This window comes from Arctopsyche grandis, chromosome 12 (genome assembly GCF_051622035.1).
Source record: "Arctopsyche grandis isolate Sample6627 chromosome 12, ASM5162203v2, whole genome shotgun sequence".
Lineage (NCBI taxonomy): Eukaryota > Metazoa > Arthropoda > Insecta > Trichoptera > Hydropsychidae > Arctopsyche > Arctopsyche grandis.
The window spans coordinates 24524875-24541924 of NC_135366.1; the positions used below are offsets into that span (position 1 = coordinate 24524875).

A 17050-nucleotide genomic window follows, 5' to 3' on the forward strand; every position below is an offset into this window, starting at 1 on the left:
ACCCATTTATATGTCTAGAAGCAAAGAAGAAGAGATAAAGATGAATGAAATTAGGATTGGGTGCATTTGAATGAATGAACGCCGTTTTCAAATCATAAAAGCCCTTTGTCTGAAAGTTTCTGATCAATATGTTTTCACAGAAATGACGAATGGATACGAAACGTTGGCATTGAATGCCAAAATTTTCGTATTTTCATAATGCCAAATGTTCAAAACAAAGTCCGACGCACTCAAAGAAGTGAGTAAAACGTTGTATGCTCGGTATAACAAAAAAGAAGCACATGGTAATGACGAAACAAGCTGACGTAGTGGAGCAAGTGACGAGATTTACATAAATGTAAATCGTCAAGTCACGTAGCTAAACGAAAAAAGTGCTCGAATAGTACCCAAGAGAGTATAGAAAAGACTACAAGTGATATAGGTGGACGAAATAAGAAAAAAGCGTAGTGTAAAGTTGAGCTGGACGAAGCGCATTACAGAGGCCTTCGTCCAGCTATGGATTGTAAATAATGATTATAAGTAGAATAAACACACGTTTGCACATTCAAATATTAATCAATATATATACCGCAACTAATAATAACAAGACAAATTTGAAATAAATAATACTGATGATATGATATAGTTAGTATGAAATACGATTTAAAGTCTATTCATACTATCCAGCACGGCAAGACAACAGCCCGACACACCAGTGCACGAAAGAGACTACTTATATCCATACTATACGGCAGCGCACCTTCAAGTTTGTTTTGGCCGAGTGCAAGGCAAAAACGGCTTACATATATAATACACTAGTGTTTTTACCCGGCTTTGCTCGGTATTTTTAATTTAAACAGCTTAAACATGGCAAAACATTCATTTGTTTTTTTATATAAATTTATTTTAATCGAAAAAAATTCAACAATGTCGATATCATCATCATAGAAACTTTGATTTGCTTCCGATGTTCCCAACAAACCTTACATACATACATGCTTACATACATAGTTACAAAGTATCTTTCGAAATTATATATATATTAGATTACAGAGCGCGACGATACAGCACAATATTGCTTACATCGTATCGTCGAGTCAACATATGTATGTATGTACGTATATCAACAATAATCATATGACGCGTTCACTCGCTACTGTGACGTCGCTTCGTACATGACATTTCCACAGTGGCCAAAGAAAACCAGTTTTGCTTACGGCGACATGTACTGCTATATAATATGAATACACAAATTATGTCAGCTACTGCTGTTAAGTATACGTCACGTACATATTACGGAACATATGAATGCGTCCATATATGTATAATGTACTAAAGAATAATTCTCCTACTGCTGTTTACGTGCTGCTGCTGGTCTGTGCTGTACCAGAATGAACACACTTTTAATCAATTTATATTGCACTAGTGTTGTGCCCGTTGGTATTTCAACCTATAATTTTAAATTGAATTAAAAAAAATGACTTTTGTACCGTTGGGTACACTCCATACCTTTGAAATCCGAGACGCTCATCTATGCACCCTCTCCCACCCTTCAGAAGTCTCCTTCGAGTCCTGTCGAAGTTTTAGAAGCACTGAAACAAACGATAACGACATGGTAAATAAATTGCACGGCGACGTTTGACAAATTCAAACCGTTACACGAAATGGGGAATTGGCGCCAATAAATACGTACGTGAGCCAGTAGATTTAACACCGTCGGGGCAATTGATTAATTTTAAGGTCAATTGATTGACCCTAATGGTGTTTGCTGCTACATTGATCGAATTTGATCGACTCCCGTGAGGATTTCCATTCACGAAATTTCATTATCAAATAAAAATACATTGACTGAGAAAATGCGAGAGGGAGAGTTAGTTCTGGATAGCACTCAATGAAACCAAAATGTAATACGATTACTTAATTCAATCACTTAAAGCGTAACTCGATTATACATATTATAGAAACGATTCAGACGAAACTCTTCAAAAAGGATCCAACCTACATTAACAATAATCTTCAACCAATAATTACTGAATCTTTTCTGTAAAATTTATATTGTCCAAAAACAGAGTCAAGTTTGCAAAAAATTTTGTGAAACTTCTTTCAAACGACGAATGCTATTAGTTGTTAGTAAGATTCACTTTTGACCAAAAAAACATTAAAAATAAATATTTTTACATACATAGAATCAAAATCTATTCGCTTATATCTCATTTCAGTTAATTTAGCAGGAAGATAAATCTCAATTTTAGACCTTACGAGAGAAAAATCTTACAAAATTCTTTAAAAGACTACTACTATTACTATTAGGATCACCAAAAAAATGTTGTTTTTTATTGATATTTCTCATAGTGCCATGACAGGCCGGTTACCTATAATTGACACCATGGCTAGCTGTTTACATATCGAAAAACATGATACATATTAATTTCAAACCGCTAGCATATGTACATATGTACATATGTATGCTTGCAACAATCAACAAATTCAAACTAGCAGAATTCGCGCAAGGGAGAGGAGATGCTTTTTATTGGAACCGTCACAACAATTAATAACAAAAATTCGGGTAAAAAATAAATAGAGGTAAACCAGTTATCAATAGAATTTTTGTTATTAATCCACAAGAATAGTCGAAATAAGATTTTTCTAAGTGGAATTTAATTTAATTCTTATATAAAGACAGTTTAATATACATATTATGCCTATTAATTCAATTCAGATTCGTATAAATACGAGTAAATACTAATACGAGCTTTTAGCTCGAAATTTCACCGATTTAAAATTCAGCGCACTTCCAATTAACCCTTTTAAACGAAAACAAAAAATATTGTGACCAGAACACTATCCACGGGTCAAGAACAATAAACTACCTCTTATCACAACTACTGCGTCTTTTACTCCGATCTTGGAAAGTCCTGTACACGTCCACGTTACATTATTTTATGTACGTACTTAATTTCACTTCAAACATACATTACATACATACATCATTTCAAATGAAATTTTCTTATAAAATATAAAAAAAACCTTCAAAGCTAGTAATGAGGTCAAACAAATTAAAAACACTTTTTAATTAACGTCAACAAATTACGTCAAGTTAATGACTGTTATATTTCGTGCACAGTACATATATACATACACACATACAAACAAGTATGCTATGCCACATTAAAAATACATTTATCTTTCTATGCATATAAGGGACCGAATGAATGAACAAAAGGGCAAAACAGGTCAGTATTGTCAATATCGAAATGTTACGCTGAACTTTCCCGCGCTTAATGCGAGCTCATTTTACGGTATATTGACTTTCAATTTGTGTCGAAATTCCATATCAAATTCCGATACATTCTACTTCATGTAGTAAATACTACATGTATGGAGTTCTGTGTGCGTAAATTTAATAATCGCACATCTCCATGTGTGCTTGAATATTTCGAGCTCTGATTATTATTATCAAACGGTATATCTGAGTGTGTTATTCATTGGTTAATTAATTATAAATCAAATTGTCTACTGAATAATTATAATAAACCTAATTTAATTATATTCCGTCCCGTCTTCATCTAAACAAACTTTCCTTTGATTAGTAGGCAATGAATAATCTATTTGTATTATAAAAACACAGTTTTTATCTCAATTTGGCGTATAATGCGTACTAAAAAAGGGGTTTTTTCCTCAAATAAAAAAAATTACATCAATGTAACTTATATATTATATAATATTTACAATATTTATTATTCATTAATACATTATGTAATACACACAACTATTTGTTTCCTATATATTTATACATTAAAAACCTAAACAACAAAATGACAAAAATTCCTTTATTTTATCGAGGTAAGCCAGTTATCAATAGAATTTTTGTTATTAATCCACAAGAATAGTCGAAATATGATTTTTCTAATGGTGCTTACGGACTAAACCAACGACGATTTTGGGCCAACTTTTTAACAAGCAGTAGCGTACAAAATATCGAAATAAAAATTAAATTTTAAAATTGAAATTAAATATCAAAATCAAGCTAAAGAGCGAGATTGAGCTAAAATTAGATCATCGTTGATGTTTTGAATTACAACAATGTTTTGAATTACGACGATGCGCATTTGAAACCAGAGAAATATTATAATTTCTCTGCTTACGAGCGAAAAAAAAATATTGTTAAAGTCGTCACGAGATGTTACTGTATTTCTACCGTCGACGATCGATAAAAAAAAACAATTCATAAAAAAACGCGGTGTCGGATGTCGGTGATTTGTCAAAGGGTTTTTTTTCTTTCGTCGAAATAAAAATAATAATCACACATTATCCGATAAAATTTACCTCTGAAATGATTTAATTAATTGATTTATTTCGACGAGAGAAACAATTGAAGACTAAAAAAATTTCGTTTGATAAACCGACAACATACCGGGTTGGGACCATCGCTCGGTCACCCATACTTATACATGAGATATTCTCAGTAACTTCGCATTACGGGGAAGTAAAAATAATAATTCTTTGATTTTTTTTTCGATCTTAGTGCGTATCTTCGTAAGTCAAAATATCTTCGACAAACAAAAGTCGAGGATTACCTGTATGTGATTGTTGATGATCTAATTTTAGGTCAATCTCGAAAATTTATTTAAATTGGGCATGCTCTGTTTTAACTTTCAATATTTTATTTTAATTTTAATATATTGATTATAATTTTATTTTGATATTTGAATTTAATTTTAATATAATAATAATATTTTTAATTTTGATATTTAATTTCAATTTTTAAATTTAATTTTTATTTCGATATTTTGTACGCTACTGGTTTTATCCTGCTGGTTAAAACGTTGGACCAAAATCGTCGTTGGTTTGGTCCGTACGCAGCATAAGTGGAATTTTATTTAATTCTCATATAAAGATAATTTAATATATTATCCCTATTAATTCAATTCAGATTCGTGTAAAAGTTAATTAATTACAGAAATAATCCAATGAGACATATATGGATTTTAAATTTGTACATAATTTTTACAAATTGTGACAGTTTTGTGGAACTGTTTCAAAGATGATTTTTCGCCCGTTTTGAGGAACTGTTTCAACGATGATCAGATAAAATTGGCAAACTCTGACAAGAAACGATCGATTTGGAGTCCCCCAAAACCCCCAAATCTAACCAGCAGTATAGCGGATCGAACCCAATGATCACTTGGTGCCAAACATATACGGTACCGTTAAGCCATACTGCTGGCCGATTATTGACACAAGCAAAGCATTGGTAAAGGCACTTATATTATTATAGCATTTCTCTGCTATGAATAGTCCAAATTAGTCGATTGTTGCAAGCGTACATACGCTTGCGGTTTCATACATAAATATGGACATACATATACATATGTCAATTCAACCGAGAAGCACGTGTACGAGGTCCCGCGATGGACTTTGCATAGACGCGCACGGGAAGCCGACCGAGATCAGTGGTCGTGGGTGGGTTAACATCTCAGATTGTTCTACGTCGTTGTTAATTGTGCGGATTGCCATCAATTCAAACGGCAGGGTCGGTAATTGCTATCAGAGGCGATAATAGCCCCAAGAACGGGCTGGATTCGCGTCGGATCAATCTCGGTCAAGTGACCTCACCCCACCAATTGGCGACGAGGACCGACCGACAGACAGACTCTCGTCCTCCGCAGATGAGATGTGCCCAACCGACACGAATATGTACCTACATATGTACATATCTATCTATATGTAATACATACACCTTCTTGTGTAATAAGATGATGTACTACGGTGGCAAATTGACGGCTGACCTACCAATTCTGGGCAATGCCGTGTGTGTGTGTGTTTGTGTTTTTTTGGGGACAGTTTAAACAATTCTAGGTTTAAATAGAATTCCTTACCGCGTCCGCTATTGGATGCAGGACTACACGCTCGAGACGGGTCTTGCGAATTTTGCGCAACTTTCAAATGTGTACGTGTATTGTTTGGGTTTGACCCAAATCTAACCTCGAATACTAATCTTTCACCCACCTACGAATAATAAAATAATACATCAGAATAAAATTATTCGCTTAATAATGATGAATAATTAATATCTCAACTCGAGTTATTATACTGTATTATGTATGTATAATAGTTAAAACATTTTTAACATTTTAAACCAAGGATCGATAGTAAAATGGTTTTTTTTACTTTATCTACATATGTACGTAATAACAATAGAATTCGACTGATTCGGATTCAGAATCACTGATCACGTTTTCACGATCTAGAAAAAATGTGTATTTTGGGGATATTTTTCGCACAGTTAATCCTATCGAACTTAAACTTGGTCTCAATTACTGAAATTTTTTTTTTTTTTTTTTTACATATATACCAGGAAGGCCTTACAGGTAAATCCCAATGCGCCTTCCTGGCCAATTACAAATACAAATACAGCATTTTTATTATAAGTCGTTGAATTGCGAGACACTGAAAAAACTCGCAAATTAACGAGACATCTATGAATTGTACATAAATTTTTATTGTACATCAATCAAATTTTTCAAATAGTGGTGACATAGTAGGTAGGAAGGATTTTTAGCCAATTTTTTTTTTCCGGGAACCGTTTCAACAATGAAATCAGAGAAAATTGGCAAACTCCGATAGGAAACGATCAACCTGGAGTCACAAATCCAGGTCTGACCAACAGCATACTCTGAAAAATTCATTTTCATTCAGGGATAGAACCCGGCACCTTCTTGACGGTAAGCAGAAGCTTAACGTCCGAGCTATGCTGCTGGCTATGCATATCGATACGACATAACTTTTGTTTATAACCTAAGGGGTGGTACCATTACGACCGAAATGGTACCACCCCTTAGGTTGTTATGTATGTATTTGTCCTTTTTTTAAGTACTTGGATTCAATTATCTCCCAAACCACTCAAAAAGGATCAGAATTTTTTTTACATGTAATAGAAATTATAAATTGTATACTCCAATATTTTTACCTCAACCGGAAATAGTAGGTACTTTTACTTTAGAGAATTGCGTAATTTTATGGGTTTCTCAAAAACCAGTTAATATATTAACTGAAATTTCATATCTAGAAGTTTAAGCTATATATAATATTTCGTGAACTCCAATCAACCGGAAGTGACCGTTAACCTTTAAATATATGTGCTTTTCACGAAAAAAATTCGAGCACAATAATTGTATCATTGTGATTAAAAAAAAAATCATTAAATTTAATAAACCGGAAGTGGGATTTTTTCCTCTTCAAAAATGTGACCACACGATTTTTCATGACTACATACATATATCGAACTGAAATGAAAATTTATATTTGTATTCGTTATGTTCTAACTTAAAGTTGATAAGGTTTTGGTCAGAATTCGTTAAACGGAAGTAGTATTTTTTAAACAAAATTTCATTATTTTATTTTGACGTTTAAAATTATTTTTAACTTCTTAAATTTAAATGAGTAATAAAAATAATTTGAACAAAATCCAACTACCTGAAGTAGAACTTTTGTCTTCTGTAAATTTCCCTGCATTTGCCCTCAATTTGTATCACAAATCCTCTCATAGCCGGTATGTGTGAACGTGTATGCTTAATTTAATTATCAAATATTGTATTTTATCTTTTTATATTCCTTATATATAATATATCAATAGAGTTGTGAGTTGGTCACATGTATCTTCACATAAATATTTTGTATGAAGTTTAGATGATTTAAAAACACACGTTGTGTTGATGGCCTTTGAATGAAGTATTTTTTTAAAATACATATATGTATGTACATATATGTATTAACGGCCCATGGCGAGGCAATATCCTTTAATAAATTATTTTAAATATAAAAAACGCACTTTCACTATAACAAACCCACAATACATAATCAATAAAATTTGTCATTAATAGGGGGGGGGGGTTCAAATCACATTGTGCCTGGGGCCTCAAAAGTGCTTAATCCGCCACTGATACGATTCATATTAAGCGTATGTACACATGTAAGCCCTCTATCTGATAATACGCCATTTTAATCATACGATTACATACAAAATATATATACTTAGTGGGAACGCCGTGTACACAAACAATAGACGATTATATTAATCTGCCGCTTATTCGAAGCAATTGACGATAATTACGAAAGTTGATTGGATTTGATAGCATATTAACTTTCGACAGAAGCGATAGATCAAAGTCATTGCAATAAATAAGAGGAAAAAATACACTTCGAGAAACAAGCAAACAAGTTTCTCTAATCTAGATATATATTATATACATTGTATATGTATACGTACATATGTTATTATGTACATACATACATACATAAATAGAATATAACGTACATAAAATCTTAAGATGTAGATACATAATATTTAATTTTATTACAATGAATATTATTACCAATATTGTAAAGGTTTCGTACTGTTAGTTAAGTGACATAGATAAGCAATATCTTAGCTATTATTATACATATGTACACATTGTATAACTATGTACTATAAGTTAAATCTATTCAGATCAGTCATCTCCTGAGATAATTTGCCAATTTAATCTAAACTAAGCGTACACAGAGAAACAAAGCGCCGAGACTGTTGGTAGACTATAAATCATTTTCAAGTTGAATTACGTGCATTATGTCCACCTATGTATGTCCATACTCTATCCTATACGAAAATTTACTGTATATTCAATTTGTTAATATATGTTACATATATCTCTATGATTTTTTTCAAATATAATTGTATCTGCAATGTTCAGAATTGTAAGTACTTATGTACAAAAAAAAAGTGTTAACTTAAATTCGCTAAATATTCAAATATTAACCAGCAGTACGAAAAGTATTCATTGATACATTTTGTGTGGGCACATTCATGTCTAACGTGGCGTTGACGTAACAGCAAGTAACAGCAGTAGCCAACAAAATCTATTCATACTATAAAACAGTACCATAACGTATCAAAAAAAAAAAAATTGCAACTATGAAAATATTCACGCACTATGTGACGTCATAGTGGTGAGTGCACGCGTATTAACGAAGGTCGCGCATGCGCATATGAATACTTTCGAAAGCGTCATATTGTAACAATATTGACTCGACGATGAGACGCAAACAATATTGCATATTTTCGTGCTCTGTAATATATATACATATATGCATGTAAGCCGATTTTGCCTTACACTCGGCCAAAACTTGCCTGAACGTGCCGGAACCGTGAGGTTGTGGATAGTATGAATAGAAACTGTCGTTTACGTAAGCTGCCGTGCTGTGCTCTAGCCGTGAACTGTTAAATAGCATGAAAAGACCTTTATTCATTTTACTCCTTTTTAATATAGCAATAGTACTACTATCTTTCTAGAATTCTAATAGTACTACTATTGTACCACTACTATCAATATCAATTCAATAGTACTACTATCTTTATATTCATAACAAAATCAATTTAACATATAAAAAATAATGTTTCTAATAATATATCTACAATTTTCAAATAGGGACTACCAAATTCGATATATTTACATATAGATAGTATTGCCGTAATAACCGTAGATGGGTTTTGAAATGTATCTAAACCTTTCGAAGGAATTTTTCGACTTTTATCAATCCGAGTAACGCCGTACATAGCTAGTTATATCATAAATTTTCTATTATTATTATCAAATTTCACATGCTGATATGAATTAAACAGACAGTCAATAAAATGTGCAAAAACATACCAAAAAACCCCTCTCGGTACAGTTTATACATTGAGTAAAAAACATGCACTGAAAAACTGATGAAGAGTGTTTTACACATTTGAAAAAAATTCATTTATTTAAAAAAAAAACTAATTATTTTGTTTGTATTTCAAACAAAATACATTAATACATATATATAAATTGAATATTTTATTTTGAAATTATACTCGTCTTTGGGCAGGTTTTTGCGTTGAAATCGATGCGTCAAAATTTAAGGGATGATTTGGGACAGCATCGGCGAGGGAAGGGATTGAATATGAGACACAAAGGACGGGTCAAATGTGACCGTCGTTATTTTTTACTGGATTGCCGAGTATGGAAATTTTATTAAAAGCCGTTACGCGAATAACGGCCCGGCGAAATTGTGCGAAAAACTAATAAAGACACAACAACGTGTCGAAACAACAGCCGGCCGCGCAAATTAGCGTCAAATTTAAAAAAATAAACAAAAAACATTTCGTAATAGTCAAAAATCCGTTATGCAAGCGTGCGTTTGCATTTAACGCTTTCCGTTGCGGAATCTGGCGTAATTTTAGAGCACTTAAGCGGTCGCCTAATTTACCTAATAAGCCTAAATGTACATATCCCGGCCTGAAAATACACCGTATAAAAGTAAATACATATGTACGTATACTATATTTCATTGAATATAATGCGCTAAATATAATTTAGATGCCTACGAATTTGGAATACGTCTCACGTATAATCGATGTCTATCTAAAGGCCTGCTTCCGAATGACGTAAATTCAATATTGCTTTTTTTTCATTAACATTCAAATGAAGTGACATTTTAGGTCAAGATTATGGCATATTATAGAAACATGTATGTAGTAATGTATTTATATAGGTGTATTTATAAATATGTGCGACATCACGCAATTGGGATTTGGAAACTGACCATAACTACAAGTCTCGATAGATTAATAAACACATCGATTTTAAAAGCGTATAATTAAATTAAACACGGCAATAAGATCCGGACTTTATAATATTTCATTTTTTTCCTAAGTACAATAAAATTCATTATTGGATTAAAAAATTAAGGCAAATTTAAAATAAGTTACTTTAAATTTACTCAATAAATTAACACAGAAGTTCTTAATATGATATTTTTTCTGATGAATCAATGCTCAAAGCCGTCGCGATGATTCACACGAACACATTTAGTTAGGAACATTGTTCTGTTTTATATTCCACTAGTGTTACGATAGTTTCGAAAACAAATTTATACCTATACATGATTTAAAATAAAGTTACAATACAAATAGTAATAATTAGGGATCGGAAATCGGAACAGAAACAGAAATCGGCAATTGGAACTGAAACAGGAATCGAGAATCTGAATTGAAAAAGGAATTGAGAATCGGAACTGAAACAGGATTTCGGATCCGAAACTGAAAAAGGAATCTAAATCAAAATCGAAATCGATATATAATAATAATTAATAATACATATATATGTACAACATACATCACGTCCGTTTTTACATATATATTATTTTTAATAATTGAATTTTCGTTGTCTTATACGTTGTATGGCCTAAGTAGTCTAAACTTAGACATATTGTAATCAATAGAATATGTCATCACGATGACATATACATATGTATACATAAATCATCATCATTTACAAACATTCACTATCTACTGCTGAGTGTGTGTGTGTGTGTGTGTGTGTGTGTGTGTGTGTGTGTGTGTGTGTGTGGGTGTGTGTGTGTGTGTCCTAACGCTCGCCGAACATAATGAATGTATCGATAAAAATCAATAAATTAATTTTTCGACGAGACGACTTTACCGCGACTCGAACCAGTCATCTCAAAATAGCCTCAATATAGGTCACGAACATCACGCCAAATCCAATTCTTCATTTCGCCTTTTTTTTTTAAACATTAATTGAAATTTTCCTTCTTGCCATATAAAAATACGTAATTATAATAATTTTATTTAGCGAGGTTTTGAACCATTTTTTTATGTTTTCATTTAAAACAATTAAATATATATTTTTAATTAAATTGAAATTGAAATTATTTATATTTCGACAATATTTTTTTTAGTTTTATACGAGTATATAACAATTTTATACCAATGCGATGATATTTCATCGGGCTATTCACTAGTTTATACATAATCATAAAAAAAACAATAGTAGGTAAAGTAAAAATATCAAATAATAAAATACAAAGTAGGGAATGTCTTGCACCTAGAGCCATCACCAATATATGTATGTACATATGTATAAGAACCAGCCACAAATACAAAACATCCCTGCAAGGCCCAAATGGAAGAGAGAAGATCAAAATTCTACTCATACACCACATTCAATTAGGAAAATAATGATGAGCGCAAGCTACCAGACCAAATAATAGGTTAAAATAATTTCCGATAACCTATGCTCACTGAGGTGGAAAATATCACATTCAGGCTCAGCAGCAACGATTTCATTGAGAAGTCGGAAAGCTCTTGGAATAGGAGCCATTCGATAAAGAACTGTGCGAGCAGGAGGTAAATGTATATGTATTTCAAAAGCAAATATTCAAATTAAATGAACGCTTTTACATAAGATTCTCAAAAGAAAGGCAAAGTATAACATATACTTTACATATAAATATAACACTCAACATTTTATATACACATATGTGCGAAAGAGATTTTTCTTTTAGGGCAATTTCGTCCCTACAAAATGATTTTTTTATCCACGTATTTGTATTCCTTTTTTTTAGTAATATCGTAAAATATTTAGTCCTGCGCAAAAAGGGGATAAAGGGATTTAGCCGGAAAATCCAGGCCGAAAACTCGACCGGATATCCAATCTTCACCGTGTGAGCCTTTCCGAAGGCGAAGAAAACGCCATTAAAATGCGTGCAAAAATTCCGAATACGCGAACAACCCTTAATGAGCTTACGCGATTAAATAACCACTATGCAAAATGCAAAATTCACTCGCCTGTGCATTCGTACGATTTCTTATCGCCACACTACACTAACTCTATATATTATATATGTAGGTATAAAAGAAATACTCAAATAAAAAAAACGCACAAAGCGATTTAGCCTAATTCGTACGAAGTGGGGTCTTTTTTTCCCGAAACACGGGTAGCTATTAGGGTTAAATGTCAATCACCGGGTTGAACCGCGACTTTGGGTCACACGTTCCGCATTGTACATATTTTATACGCAAAAATGCTCAAAGTCAACCCTTAACTACAATACGATCAGATTCAGATACAAAAAAAGAACACAAGCGATGTAAAATTTTATATGCAAACGGTGTACATTTTTTCACGGTTTAAATTTCATAATATATAATAAGCGTTTCTAAAATTTTGAATTAATTAAACACTCATCTTTACTTGGCTGCATATAGTAACGCAACCGGGTGACCGTGGAAAAGTCGAAAATATTTATTTATCATGCATATATGTATATATATAAAAAACGGTTAGTATACATATATATGTACATACATATATATATATATATATATATATATATATATATATATATATATATATATATATATATATATATATATATATATATATATATCAGTGGCGTGCGGTAAAACTCTCTCTCGCCCCGTCGTACAGCCTCACTTAATTTGCGAGAGCAGGATACAACAGGAACAAGAGGAACAGGCTTTCCCTCCCGTATCCTGCGCGCGCACATTAAACAAGGCTGTATGACAAAAAATACGATCGGATAAGAGATAAAAATGACCACTAACACGAAAGCCATGTAAAACGTAAAGGAGGTATGTAAAGAGAGATAATTTCACCGCATGCCACTGATGCCGTGAGGTAGACCCGTCGTTTGATCAAGTCCCATTCAAATACGCTGCTGGCGAGGTCTTGTGGTTATTAAAATCGACCGTCTTCTGTTAGAGTTCTTCGATTTTCCTAGTTTAATTAATTGTTGTGACGGATTCAATAAATCGATATAAGTTTCTCAAAAATTCGAGTTATTAGCATCTCGAATTTGTTGAATCTTATAAATGTGTATAAAAATTTTGTTGGTTGTCCATAGATGTGTCTATTTGTATTCTATTAAGTATATAGAATACAGATAGATTGAAACTGAAAAATTGTTAGTACTTATCTACAAAAATTAATCTAACCATATGTGTCGCCTTGTGGTAATTCCTGTCATGGCACATATGATACATATTATGTAAAAATATAAAATAAAAACATATTATCGATGTTACCTGGATAAAAATTATCGCGTCACGTCGCTTCACTATACACGCATACAACCAACGGTTCCAAATCTTTAATAAGCTTGCAAAACAGCATAATGGTAAGAACACATTGAATCGTACGGCATAGACGTGCTTGTTTTTTTTAGAGCTGTAGTAGACGTGTCCTCGTGTCATTGTTAATTCGTACAATATTATTATTTTACATGTGAAGACGCCCTTAGATAAATGTACTAAATATATTGCAGACATTGCTGTATAGATAAAAAAAATAACATTATGGTGGGGGCACGCTCAAAAGTGTCACATGGGACGCGTGCGTGGTCTCCAGCTGTGACATATACACCCGAATTTGGTATAGGCAGCCCCAGCGGTGTGAAGATACGCCTCTACCGACTAGAGTCTATGTACGCGTTCCGTGTCCCACTTGAGTATGTTCTTATCGTAGTAACATTTTAAGAATTAACGAACTTCGCCATACGTTTCATTAATTTTAATATTATAATAAAGGGATTATTGAACGTGATATGTAAGTGTGCACTGAGCGTGAAACACTAAGCACGTGCTTATGAACCATTCAAACTTGATAACGACACCTCTGGAGAAAATGAAGGGGAGGAGTGAGAAGGGGGGGTAAAGGAAAAAAATCATCATCCGTCATTTTTAACGGGCGTTTACTTGCGTAAGTCTATATTGCCCCGAGGTGCAATATAAAGGCTTATGTATAATATATGTATGTCTGTGTATGTGTTCAAAAACTCAATAAAATGGAACAAGGCTTCATATAAAAATTAATTAAAAATAATAATCCCCGAAGAGGCATAAATTTTGTCACTTCTGTTCTTAACATTTTAGTAGAATTTGGTAAATATTATTTCTGCGAATTTTTATTCATTGTGTCGTATCAACTTCGCCCCTCGACGAGCAATTCAAATTCATGTTGATACTTTTCTTATGAAATATGTACTTTAAGGCTGGCAATTTGTTCATTTTTCGGTAACGATATATTTACACAATACAATCAAAACAAGCATTTTATACAGTGAGCATTCATACAAACATCATCCACAGTGACATCTAGAGAGAATTCTCACAGGAGAATTTTTTGCAGTATTTTATAGAAATTGGTGAACCTCAAGACACTGAATAATTTGATATGCCAATTTACAGGAACCGTTTCAATGAAAATTAGAAAAATTGAAAAACTGATAGGAAACGATCGACCTTGACTCAAAGACAAAAGTCTGGCTAACAGCTACTAGTGGGAATCGAACCATGACCACTCAGCTCGACAGCATAATATACTAACCACTAGTTCACGCTGCTTGTTAATATACCTACATATATGGAGATGAAAAAATAATAAGATAATTTTATGCGTCTTAAAATTTTATTCATATAACCAACAATTGTAAGTAATATTAGTAATTATTTGCTTAGTTAAGTTGATTTATCACAACTTAAAACGGAATTTTAATAGAAAAAATGTAATTATATACATATAATAAAAAATTTTCACCCACAGCACATTTTCGGATTATAATAAAAATATATTGTGAACGAACTTTTTCATAGTAGTGTTCTGGAAAAAAATCATCTGCGGCACATTTTGCCAAATGTATATAATACATATGTATGTATATTTGATTATTAAATGCTTTTTATTATTACTAAATTATCTTATATCTATTTTAATAGCTACTGATCTACTGATCATTTTCTATTTTACAATTTTAATTTAATTTTGTTAGTAATCATAGTATTATATAATTATAATGTTAATGTACAGCATAATAGGGAAAAGAGCTCAAAAACCTATTTACAATTCTAATGTTTTATGAGATATTTCTCGAAATGAAGGAAAGTGGACTTACGCCACTTAACAAATAAATATAACGAAAGTGGACTAACTACATAATATAAACGGCTCAAATATGCATTTATTAAAATATCGACCTAAGACTTTTTCACTTCTAACCTAATAAAAATAATATATTATTAATCAAAATACAACAAAAACATTTAATAGCAAACAAAATATCACATATAATTCGTAATTAATGGAAAATACATGTTGAAAACCCCTGCACGAAAAAGACAACGGCATTGCGGCACGCCGAAAAAAATATGCAAGCTGAAAAACTTCACATATTCACACCGGTTCAAAACTAAGATAAATCGATAGTTCGGAAAAGCGTCGCCAGTTGTCGCAATAATTAAAATTGCATTATTAATAAACACGCGCAAATTACAACATTTAACCAAATTACCCAACTTACTACAAGCATACACAAACAGAGCATTTCTCATACAAAATCAATACATACCCAGCAGATACACGTATAATATGACAGATACATACATTTTTAATTTCATAATATAAAATTTTAATAAACATTTGGCTTGAATAATAAACACTTATATACTGCGAAATTTCGGCTATTATCATAATATATAATACGTCGAGAGGCTGTATTTCAGCATAATCTTTAATCATAGCGCAGGGGCGTTACGCTTTCCACTGCAATGCAGCCTTCTTTGTGCCAGAATGGTGAACGTTCACGTAACCGCAGCTTTTCAAATAAATACCTTTATGAAATATTATTATATTTTACACGAATTAAATTACCACACAATACACACCGTATAAACAAAGGACTCCTAATCTTTTTTGTTGTAAAAACTCCTTCGCGTGAAAGTCACGGACCTCTTCTCAGATAAAAGTTTTGGAATGCATAAAATTAAATTAATTTTTTTAAAGACAAGTCAATATGAAGACTTGAATACGTATATTAAACTTTGGCGTGGTATTTGAAACAGAATACGCATATCATGTTGGACAGGAATCGATTTCAAGTTTGTCATCTTTGTTACAATTGTTGAAAATAAAAAAAATATGCATAAATCTACTGTTGCAAATGGAATTAAAACTTAACTTAAGTCGATGATAAGCTTCTTTCAAAAAAATTTCCTCGAGTTAAGCTCTAGCTGTAGTAAGTATTTTGTTCTAAGTTCAATGGGTTCATATTTGGTTAGGGCAAGCATCGTAAATTCAGTTTATATTATGTAGAAGGGAATATAAATTCGAACATGATTCGACTTTTTAAAAGATACTGCAACGTGGGAGCATGAGAGAGAGAGTATCCACTGTCTAATTGGATTCGTAGA

The 17050-nt window shown here is 32.2% G+C and overlaps 2 protein-coding genes across 4 annotated transcripts in view; one reads left to right on the plus strand and one right to left on the minus strand.

The window, feature by feature from the left end:
• LOC143920170 (uncharacterized) overlaps positions 1-17050 on the minus strand; it is a 156958-nt gene that overhangs the window by 115545 nt on the left and 24363 nt on the right. For both annotated transcript variants that reach the window (XM_077442895.1, XM_077442894.1), the window contains exon 2: positions 1489-1571. The gene's annotated coding sequence lies outside the window, so the exon portion shown is untranslated. The remainder of the gene's footprint in view (positions 1-1488; positions 1572-17050) is intronic.
• LOC143920171 (carbohydrate sulfotransferase 11-like) overlaps positions 1-17050 on the plus strand; it is a 108050-nt gene that overhangs the window by 78179 nt on the left and 12821 nt on the right. The gene's annotated exons all lie outside the window — the stretch shown is intronic.